Source organism: Schistocerca americana, chromosome X (genome assembly GCF_021461395.2).
Source record: "Schistocerca americana isolate TAMUIC-IGC-003095 chromosome X, iqSchAmer2.1, whole genome shotgun sequence".
NCBI lineage: Eukaryota > Metazoa > Arthropoda > Insecta > Orthoptera > Acrididae > Schistocerca > Schistocerca americana.
Window position 1 is genome coordinate 173,040,188 of NC_060130.1, and position 12,171 is coordinate 173,052,358.

General features: G+C 44.6%; 1 protein-coding gene across 4 annotated transcripts in view; it reads left to right on the top strand.

Moving 5' to 3' along the window:
- LOC124554863 (filamin-A) overlaps window positions 1–12,171 on the top strand; it is a 546,889-nt gene that overhangs the window by 201,707 nt on the left and 333,011 nt on the right. The gene's annotated exons all lie outside the window — the stretch shown is intronic.

Consider the following 12,171-nt stretch of genomic DNA (forward strand, 5'->3'; position numbering starts at 1 on the left):
CAGCACTCTACTCAATGTTCGTACTCCCGACTAGGCCAAGTTACTTGTGCGGATGTCTCCGAATTTCTTGAATCTTCAAGCTGCCACACAATGGTGGTATGAACACCATAGTCCGCTTTGGTTTATCTTATCTACCTGTCTACCAGCGCACAAGGGCTTTCAGACGGTCCTGTAGTGAAACCATTTCATTCCGGCTTGCTCTTTCGTGTGCTCGCAAATTCCAGAGACTCCAATAAATGCACTCGCCCATCACTCTCTATGAGTCATTAAAATCTTTATAATAGGCTGTTCTTGACATATGCGTTGTATAGGAGTAGGGAGTATGAGGAATGGAATAACTCTGAGCCAGCACACACAGCGGATATGGTTAGATTTCTCAGATAATGTGTAATGCAATTAACGTCTCCACTGCGCCGTGGTTTCCGTAAATCACAACAGGGGAAATAAGTGATGGTCCTTGATTAATCTCTCTTGGCTCCCGCCCTTTTTCACTCTACATCCGAGCTACTGTTTGCTGCGACGACGTCGGTGTCTATCACACTTACGTTTACAACCTTCCATGCTTCCTTTTACCGGTATACGTAATAATTTTTTAGCCTCGAAGACAGCCCAGATTATGGAATTTGAAGAAGACAGGAAATAAATCTCTAGTTACGTGAAATAAAGAACTGTTGTAATAGGCTTCACTTCTCAAACACGGAAGACATGTAAAGATACTTGCATGCAGAACCAAGAACTGAAAGAACTGTCTGGTTTCTTGTTGCTCCAGCTCGTTTTGCTGTCCTCGCTGCGATATTAGGAGGCTCTGCTTACTCACGTATCTATTTTTCTTCGCGCTAAAATTAGTTTGGCCCCGTATATTAGTGGACTCTTCTTCCACGGGAACAAATACTTTTTCTTGATCTGATACATGTTAAAGATGCTTCGAATTATGAGGCACATATTATCGTCTTTCTGCAACAAAAAATTTTAGACGGTAGTGAATTTTTTGTCAGTAACCTATTAAAGACCGAAATGTAAAGTTGTAAGGCGCTTAGTTTTCTATTGAAGTATCACATAATCGCTAAAACACCTCTAGATTGGATATAATAAGAGATCTCAGTAAGACGGTAAACTCCCTTTAGCAGAGAATTAGCATGATGCTGGACCAGCAGAATAACTGGAAAGCCTGTGTGGGGTTTGGAGGGCATAGAGAATAGCTAGTGCCTAGGTAAAACTTAGTTGATTGGTGAGGCGTGCATAGATAGCGCATTTGATTGCGCATTTGATTGCGCATTCCTCGAGAAATGCAAAGAAAGAGTACTAATTTGCCGCTAATAAATTTAGTATTTCGATATTTCTTTAATCTCGGCACAGCGTATTAAAGACACCGTATTTATAACATGAGCAACATGGTTCTGCAGACATTTAAAAGTGTTAAATTGTGGTAATTACAGTTACGGAAACTTACATGCGGTAACTAAAACGTGCGCAACAATAGTAACAGAAGTACAAATTTTATAAAACTTCAGATACTAATAACTGGAAATAGAATGAAATTAAAGAAAAGAAAGAAGGAAAAAGAACAGGTTGTTATCATCCCAAGGTTGGTGAGGTGGGAGCCTCGGAACGAGCAGTCTCTGTCTGCTCAACATCAGTCTACAATCCTCTCAGTAGTGTGGCCCAGATTTTTCATATTACGCGGCTGCGTCCCCTGTACGCCGTTCCGGTTCAAATGGCTCTGAGCACTATGGGACTTAACATCTGAGGTCATCAGTCTCCTAGAACTTAGAACTACTTAAACCTAACTAACCTAAGGACATCACACACATCCATGCCCGAGACAGGATTCGAACCTGCGACCGTAGCAGTCGCGCGGTTCCGGACTGAAGCGCCTAGAACCGCCCGGCCACCTCGACCGACTACGCCGTTCCGTATAGATTGGAGAAGCGACCACTATGATACGATTTGTTTTGGATCCATCAACTATATTGGAATTTGGCAGTTTTTAATCCATGACATACCGTCTTTTAGCGGTGTTTTGTATTTGACGGACAACGAATGTTGGGGAAAAAACATTCTGAGCTTTTCCGCTCTAGTGTTTTAATCATCTGTCATCTGCAAATGTGGCTTTAACGCCACACAACCGGTATTGGTACAGTAATAAAAGGGCCAAAATACAGCTGAAGCGGTTATTAATACCCAAGGTTTCTAGAAATCGGTTCGTGTATATGGTGCCTACAAAGTATGTCTTTTCCAAAAGCTTTTCGATCGAAACAAACGCACCTATAAAAATACTCGTATTTAATTCTGTGCCAAAAACTGTTTTAATTTAAAACAGATAATCCCATTCAACGAGAGTTTATACACAACATTTACATTCTCTTTTCCATAGTAAGTTAAAACGACCGAAATATGTGTAAAAATGTCCAGTTTTGCATGTACAGTTGATTTTATTTTCAAATACATGAGTGTGTTGAATTTCATTTTTGCTTCCTTCTTCCCTCTTCACGGTTACTCCTGCTTTCTCAGAAGTTCTCTTTTTCAAACAACTAGTTACCGATTACATGCATCAGTATTGGCCCTTCCTTAAAGCGTTAATTCAATGTCTGGGTGGCTTCTTCAATGGTTATAATATTCAAAGTAAAGCTTTAACATCAAGTTTACTTTCGCTTACCGTCCGACGATCTTCCAGCATAATTGTATAGGCTCTTCATCGTTGATACCAAAGTTTCTAACTTTGGTATGCAGTATCTCAGTTCCTCTGTCGAAATTCGTACTTTTTCGCAATAAATGATCATTCCTACACAACTAGTGTAGCACTTGTGTGAACAGTTTAGACATCGAGAAACTGTAAATGCCTGTCTGGCAAGTGACAAATTATTTATTGTTTTTCGTAGGAGTAATGCCCTCGGTACAGCGTTATCTCCTGTAAACGAACTGCAGATGATAATATTGTACGTGCTATGATTGGTACCTTGCCTTAGAAGTGAAAGACTACTGCTGTATCCCGGGTTCCCGGGTTCGATTCCCGGCGGGGTCAGGGACTTTCTCTGCCTCGTGATGGCTGGGTGTTGTGTGCTGTCCTTAGGTTAGTTAGGTTTAAGTAGTTCTAAGTTCTAGGGGACTGATGACCATAGATGTTAAGTCCCATAGTGCTCAGAGCCATTTGAACCATTTGAACTACTGCTGTATACCGCATCTGGGTCATCAAAAGGAACAGCACAGCACGGTTCGGCTCGCCTAGCTTTGCCCTCTCTCTGCGTGTCTTGGGATCATTAACCCGTCACGTCACTCAGCGAATGTGACCTGTGAAATGGGAACGCATTCGTTTAAGGAAAATAAACTTAACGTCCAGTCTACATTAGTTAATAAATGAATTTCTTGTGAAGGAGTAATATGTTGTGAAGTTAGTTTCCTTTTCTTTTTACCTGATTTTCTTTCCGATTTTGAAGTCATAGGTGCACACTATCCCTTTATCATACAGAGCTCAAATCTCACGCAGGTTATTTTTACATGGAATGGGATTAAGCTGGAGGATATCCAAAGGAAAAAATTGTCAGAAATTTAGAAAAGACTCATATAAAAGCCACCACAATGCCCAGTTCGTAATTTTTAACTTCGCCACTGCCAGCACGGCATCTCGTCCATTTCAAAGGGATTCAGTCATCTGAAAAATTACCATCACTGCTAGATCGCAAATGTTCAGCTGAATCCTTTCGTGCTATGGAACCGTCTGTGAATTGATCTGCTCGTCCGATCAGCACACCGTTGATGCAGCAGCAGTCTTACGAAAAATGCAGGTTCAATTTTTCGTGTGGTGTTGCTGGTGAACTAAGAATCGCCGAGGCAGCACTTCCCTTTTACTATAAGCTGTTTCAGAAAGCCGATCATAATTTTGCCACCATTTACGAGCTCTTTCACATAAAAAATTGGCGGATATTTTAAAGCGTGGCTTCACGAAGCAAGCAATCAAATTCAGTGGTCCTGACGACAAATTGTTATTTGGCACCGTTCCCTCTGAAATAAATGTTACATTATTGTTTTCTGTCCGTGTATACAACAATGTCTACATTGAAACGATTACTGAGACGGCACCAACTCGTTTCGAATAGAAAACATGGACTCTGCCACCGCCGTAATGGAAGAATGATCTGTACATTCGTTCAGACTGGCTCGGAAGACACTGTGGAACTTAAAGACGGCAAGACAGTAATTTGCATCTATATTTGTCGAATTCGGTATGCGGAGAAATGAAACTGAGAATAAATCTGTAGAAGCGCCAGTTGGTGTCTTGACTCGAGTCTAACACAAAAACCTTATGTTGGGTTATCTAGTGTATCACAGACAGCGGTGACACTGATCCAAAAGTTTTCCAAGTAAAACTGCGAATTTTTCTCTAAATCGATACCCAAACTGATTCTGCATGTGTTTTGGGATGATTGGAAACTGAAAGATCACTATTGAAATTTTGTATAAACAGTGTGCGGAAGTGGTCCACCAGTTTCGTGACTAGCATCATTGTTGTAAGAGGGCTGTTCCAAGAATGATCATAATTTATTTTTACAACATACCTTTACTCATCATCATAATTTTGATGGTCCTTCTCAAAGCAGTATCCCATGAATGCAATGAATTTGTCCCAGCGTTTGTGCCAGCCTCCAAAAACATGCTGGAAACCATTTTTTGAGAGGTCCTCCAAAATCGCCTCCGCAGCCTTCACCACTGCTTCTGATGATTGATAATGCCTCCCACGAAGGCGTTTCCTCATGTTGGCCGATAGAAAATAGTCACAAGGGGATAAATCCGGACTACAGGGAGGGTTAGGGATGCACTTCACGTTGAGTTTTGCAAGATATTCAGCAACGACGTTGGCAATATGCGGCCACGCATTATCGTGGTGCAGCATCCAGCCTGCTTCACTGAAATGTGGTATTTTGCGCCTGATACGGACTTGAAATGTTTTCAGTACATCCCTGTCGTATTGTCCAGTTACTGATGTGTGTACTGGTACAACATGCTGATAAACTATTCCATGAATATCAAAGAATGAGATGACCAAACTTTCCCAGCAGAAGCAACCAGTTTTGCTTTTTTTTGGGGGGGGGGGGGGGGAGGAGGGGGAGGGGTTGATGATGGAGAGATTTCCACACTGAGCTTTGCTGTTTTCTCTCAGGATCAAAATGATGTAACCAAGTTTAATCAGCAGTGATTACATTTGAAAAAAACTCAGGATCTTCCTCTAACATCAACTTCATGCAGACCTGCACGCGAATGTCCTTTTGTTCGGGAATCAACAGTCTTGGAACCCATCGCGCACAAACACGTGTCATGTGTAATTTTTCTGTCACCAACGTGTAGGTGGCACCCAATGAAATGTTCACTATTTCAGAAAATGATCTTAAGGTAACTCGTCGATCCTCTTTCACAATGACAGCAGCAGTGTTGATATTTTTTTCTTCCATAAGAGCAGTAATTGGGACACCGGGTTCACCTTACTTTGAAATTGTCTCCCTTCTTTAAAAATTTTAAACCACCTTCGAGCTGTGCTGTAGGGAAGAACAGCCTCTCCATAGGCCTCAGCTGAAGATTTGTTGAGACGAAAGCAGAATTTCAAAGCCGCATACTGTTCCTCGCGTGTTACCTCCATTGCAGCGGTAGGCGATACTGAACATTAGACTTGGCCACTGTTTCTATGTTTCGATACAGTGTATCGATACGTGGAACTGTTTCAGTGTTTCGGAACGGCTGTGGTTCACTGTTTCGAAACAGTGGTGTTTCATTCCGCCCCTGTCTCGGATAACCGCACCAGATTCGATCTCGAGCCAGACACAGAAACTGTATCGTTGTTTCAAAATAAGGCTGTTTCAGTCCACCTGTGCTTGGAACGGACTAATTGTATCCAAACAGTGATGTTTCATTCCGCTCTGTGTTGGGCGAGATTCGGACTCGGCACAGGTACTGAAACACAACATACCACTTCGTGAAACACTTTCAAGAGTGTCGAAATCTTTTTGACAAGCAATAGCATGAAGCTGAAGTTCTCCGAAAATAAAGCTTCGTTTCTAGCTGACTGTCCTATTCCGAAATGGCGTGACATCTGCTTTATAAACACTAACCAAACAATAAAACAACGCATACTATTCACATTCAAAATAATAAATACGTGAAAATCATTCAGTTAAATTACACTTTTTTTATAATATACGCTTCTCTGTTCATGAGGGTAATCATATTAAGAAACGCAAGTAAGCCTACAACATTTCGAATAAAAAAAGGCGTAGAGTGACAGTTATTAGACATATACATAAATTTGATGTAGGTATAATTGCAAGCAATCTGTTTGACATATCACTGATAGTGTAATGGTGAACAGGAAGGGCTGGCAAGCATGGTGAATTTATAGTAACGGTTCGAAACACCTTGAAAGACAAAATTTTTTTCTGTCATATTTTGTTATTTATTCGAATTACTTGGCATTATTTGTGAGACTACAGGCACTGTGCCTATTATCCACAGTGATTCCCTTTGTGTGCATGGAAATTAGCAGGATGGGTATATTACCCATACTAACGGAATGTGGGAATCCCAGTAGCATATCCGTTGTTTCTGCAGTTTGCTCCCACCTCCAGTTCCGTTCGTGGTGGTTCTTCTGTCTTCAGCTATGGCTGTCCTCAGCCAGTTGAAAAGTATGAAAGTCACACGATCACACGACACGAAAGCAGCGCATTTGCTGCAGATATACGAAACTGCCAAGACGCCTAAGTGATAGTTTCATACTTTCTGCGATATGATTAGCGCTCTCGCACCTCATTTGTGTTTATATGGATATACTTATACAGTAGACATTCAAGATGATAAAATGTGTAGGTTTATTAGATAACAAAACACAAACTGTTTCACTGTTTCGGAACAGCGTATCGAAACATTACATTGCACTGTTTCATTTGTTTCGAAACAGTTACGTGTTTCAGTTTGCCCATCTCTACTGAACATGTCTGACCTTGCCTGCCTCTCACAGGCGGGAACCAGGAGTCCCAACAATGAAACAACTACGCCGTGTTTGTTGCACATTAAATGGTTCAAATGGCTCTAAGCACTATGGGACTTAACAGCTGAGGTCATCAGTCCCCTAAACTTAGAACTACTTAAACCTGACTAACCTAAGGACATCATACACATCCATGCCCGAGGCAGGATTCGAACCTGCGACCGTAGCAGCCGCGTGGTTCCGGACTGAAGCGCCTACAACCGCTCGGTTACCGCGGCCGGCTGTTGCGTATCAATCTAACAAAATATCATAAGATTAACTTAAAGCGCGAGAAATTATGACCATAAAATTATAATAATTCTTTATTAAACAGCCCTCGTACTCATGAATGAAATACATAAACACACAATACATACTGCAAAGTGAAACCTGTGTAAGTGTTAGAAACTGGTAGCAACTTTGCAGTTGCATTTGACGTCCACGGCCATATTTTGGATTGTAGCTGGTGGATCCGCGGTTCCAGTACAGAAACCGTTAGCTCTCTGCCTTCTGATGGGCGTTTGCTGGACAGAGCGTGTGCTCCGGCGTCACACGGTGTGCGAACGAGTGAACGATCATTTACACCACATTGTTGTAAGATACCTGGTGCGCGAACTAGGCAGTCGGCGCGTGGAGTCTTAGAATGGTTTGCGTATTTGTAATTTTACTACCCAAATGTGGTCTATACGATCTATCACTTGTTAGCTCCTTGTGTAACACGGTCTTACGGCACACCAATGGCGGGAGCGTCGTTGATGGGTTAAATAGCGGCTACAGGGTACGAATCCGTCCGGTGCAGCTACTAACTGAGGTCCAATGTGGGCTGTAATTATCGGACGGCAGCGAAACTTGATAGATATGCTAATGCGTTAATGCGGAACCGATATGCGCTGAAAAAATATTAGTTCGAATTGTGGTTACTAGCTGCAAATCTGGCGCTGTACACTGTTTGTATGCGGTACGCCATCCACGCTGTTTGATAATTACAGTATTGCATTGAGAGAGTATCGCCGACTGAAACGTCTGAGGATGAGCCCAATGTCATTAAGTGGTGGTGGTGAAATTAAAAAACACGGGTGATCTTGGCGTGGCACCCGAAAGAGAGATGCATCCTATACCGGCGGAAGTTACTGTTGTAACTGTATTTGATGATCGCGTCGTTTTACCGACGCAGCATCTCGAGGACTTCTCCGGTGATCTAATTAAACAAATTGTGTAAGCGGCGGTTAATAGTAGAACTAACATCACGCCTTTCTCACTTGGTCGACCTTTTCTGCACGTGTCCCGTTCCTGATCCATTACATACGAAAACATTTCTATACGTTTTTCTTGCCTTCATAGCGCCGGCCCCTGTGGCCGAGCGGTTCTAGGCGCTTCAGTCGGGAACTGCGCTACTGCTACGGTCGCAGGTTCGAATCCTTACTTACACCTAACTAAGCTAAGGACATCACACGCATCTATGCCCGAGGCAGGTTTCGAACCTGCGACCGTAGCGGTCGCGCGGTTCCAGACTGAAGCGCCGAGAACCGCTCGGTCACTGCGGTCAGCCCACTCTAGTCGAGCGATGGTATCTTGAAGGAAGTCATTCAAAAGATAAGCACGATGGGGGCGCGAATAGTCGTCCATGAAGACGAATTTCACTATCGGTCGGAGGATGTAATTCACGTATCGCACAGCCGTTACGGCGCCTTCCATGATCACCAGCGGCGTACGTCGGCCCCACATAATGCCACCCCAAAACAGCAGGGAACCTTCACCTTGGTACACTCGCTGGACAATGTGTCTAAGGCGTTCAGCCTAACAGGGTTGCCTCCAAACACGTCTCCAACTAGTGTCTGGTTGAAGGCATTTCCGACACTTATCGGTGAAGAGAACGTGATGCCAATCCTGAGCGGTCCATGCGGCATGTTGTTGGGCCCATCTGTACCGCGCTGCATGGTGTCGTGGTTGCAAAGATGGACCTCGCCATGGACGTCGGGAGTGAAGTTGCGCATCACGCAGCCTATTGCGCACAGTTTTAGTCATAACACTACGTCCTGTGGCTGCACGAAAAAGCATTATTCAGCATGATGGCGTTGCTGTCAGGGTTCCTCCGAGCCATAATCGGTAGGTAGCGGTCATACACTGCAGTAGGAGCCCTTGACCAGCCTGAGTGGGGCGTGTCATCGACAGTTCCTGTCTCTATTTCCTCCATGTCCGAACAACATCGGTTTGGTTCACAACGAGACGCCTGGACACTTCCCTTGTTGAGAGTCCTTCCTGGCACAAAGTAACAATGCGGACGCGATCGAACCGCGGTATTGAACGCCTAGGCGTGGTTGAACTACAGACAACACGAGCCGTGTACTTCTTTCCTGGTGGAATGACTGGAACTGAACGGCTGTCGGACCCCCTCCGCCTAACAGGCGCTTCTCATGCATGGTTATTTACATCTGTGGTTTGGTTTAGTGACATCTCTGAACAGTCAAAGGGACTGTGTCTGTGACACAATATCCGTAGTCACGTCTATCGTCAGGAGTTCTGGGAACCGGGGTGATGCAAAGCTTTTGTTGATGTGTGTAAGATGGCTTGGGAATACTGAATTAAATGACTACATCCACTGCTCGAGACTCTAAATTCGCGTGCCTAACTTTAGCGCAGATTACAAAAAATACCATTTGATTTTTAACTTACTTAGTTTCAACTCTCTAGGGGGGGCGATCACGCTCCCCGCCCCATTTAATCTGCCTCGTTCCTGACACCCTCTAGCCACGAAACCCACGGGGAAGAGGAGCGTCAGAAAATGATCCCGGCGAGACAAGAGCCAGGTGGCGTGTGACGGACGTGGAGCGTGGCACGCATTCTCGGGGTCAGCGTCTGCGCCCTTGGCAGTCACCTTGACTCTGCAGCCCGATGCCCGCGCGCCGCGGTCCGGCACAACAGACACAGTTAGCACGCGACGCATCTACTGCACTCACCTTCTGTCTGTCGCAGTCTACACTAGCTGCCTTCTCATCTCTCGAGGGAAGCATACAGCCAAAGGGTCTCCAATTCTACTCATCTTTCGCACGGTTTTGTACATACTTAGAGTTAACGAATGCTGCTCCAGCACGATGCACTTCCAACGCATTTGAGAGAAATAGAGGTTCAATGTTTTACAAGCAAGATGAATACCGAACAAGAGCGCCAGAGATCGAGCAGCGGGGTTAGCGCAACCGTCTAATGCGGCAGGGAATAGAAGCTTGCCCGTACTGCGTTAGTCTCATATACTCTCGTATAAAGTCGCGCGCGCACTCGCACACAATATAATGAGGGTGAGTCAAATGAGAACCTTAAATATTTTTTTAAATAATATTTATTGTGCAGAAGTGGTACAAAGCTGTATCACTTTTCAACATAATCTCCCCCACGCTCAATGCAAGTCCTCCAGCGCTTACAAAGTGCATAAATTCCTTTAGAAAAAAATCCTTTTGGTAGTCCACGCAACCACTCGTGCACCGCGTGGCGTACCTCATCATCAGAACGGAACTTTTTTTCCTCCCACTGCATCTTTGAGTGGTCCAAACATGCGGAAATCACTTGGGGGCAATCACTGGTGAGTATCGTGGATGAGGAAGACACTCAAAATGCAGGTCTGTGATTGTTGCAACTGTTGTACGGGCAGTGTGGGGCCTTGCATTGTCATGTTGCAAAAGGACACCCGCTGACAGCAATCCACGTCGCTTTGATTTGATTGCAGGCCGCAGATGATTTTTCAGGAGATCTGTGTATGATGCACTGGTGGCAGTGGTCCCTATAGGCATGTAATGCTCCAAAATGACGCCTTTTTCGTCCCAAAAGAGAATCAACATAACCTCCCATGATGATGGTTCTGTTCGAAACTTCTTTGGCTCTGAGCACTATGGGACTTAACTGCTGAGGTCATTAGTCCACTAGAACTTAGAACTACTTAAACCTAACTAACCTAAGGACATCACACACATCCATGCCCGAGGCAGGATTCGAACCTGCGACAGTAGCAGTCGCGCGGTTCCAGACTGTAGCGCCTAGAACCGCTCGCCCACACCGGCCGGCAAACTTCTTTGGTTTGGTGATGAGGAATGGCGCCATTCCTTGCTCGCTCTCTTTGTTTCCGGTTGGTGGAAGTGATTTCAGGTTTCGTCCACAGTAACGATTCTTGCAAGGAAGCCATCACCTTCTCGTTCAAAGTGTCGAAGAAGTTCTTCACAAGCATCAGCAGGTCTCTCTCTCATTTTAGGAGTCAGCTGCCGTGGCACCCATCTTGTAGACACTTTGTGAAACTGGAGCACATCGTGCACAATGTGGTGTGCTGACCCATGACTAATCTGTAAACATGCTGCAATGTCATTCAGTGTCACTCGGCGGTTTTCCTTCACTGTGGCTTCAACTGCTGCAGTGGTCTGTGGAGTCACAACTCGTTGTGCCTGACCTGGACGAGGAGCATCTTCCACTGAAGTCGCACCATTTGCGTACTTCCTACTCCATTCGTAGACTTGCTGCTGTGACAAACGTGCATCACCATACTGAACCTTCATTCGTCGATGAATTTCAATAGGTTTCACACCTTCAGTACACAAAAACCGAATAACAGAACGCTGTTCTTCCCTGGTGCAAGTCGCAAGTGGGGTGGCCAGCTTCATACTGATACTGCGACGGTATATGTGCATCTGCACTATGCTGTCACCTACAGGCCATTCTGCACGCTGTTTGTAACACGCTTACCAACTTACAGGATAACGGCGCGAAATTTCGATTTGTTATTGCAAATTCAAGGTTTTCATTTGACTCACCTTCGGAAAAAAAGGGGGGGGGGGTAGTATCACGTACACAAGTTATGAAAGGGCGGTGCATAGGCGGAGCTGTCATTTGTACTCACTTGATTCATGTGAAATGGTTTCCGACGTGATTATGGCCGCTCGACAGTAATTAACAGACTCTGAACGCGGATTGGTACTTGAAACTAGACCCGTGGCGTGAGGCATTCCGTTTCGGTAATCGTTAGGGAATTCAATATTCCAAGCTCCACAGTGTCAAGAGTGTGCCGAGAATAACAAATTTCAAGCATTACCCCTCACCACAGACGACGCAGTGGCCGGCGGCCTTCACTTAACGACCGAGAGCAGCGGCGTTTGCGTAGAGTTGTCAGTGATAACAGACAACCA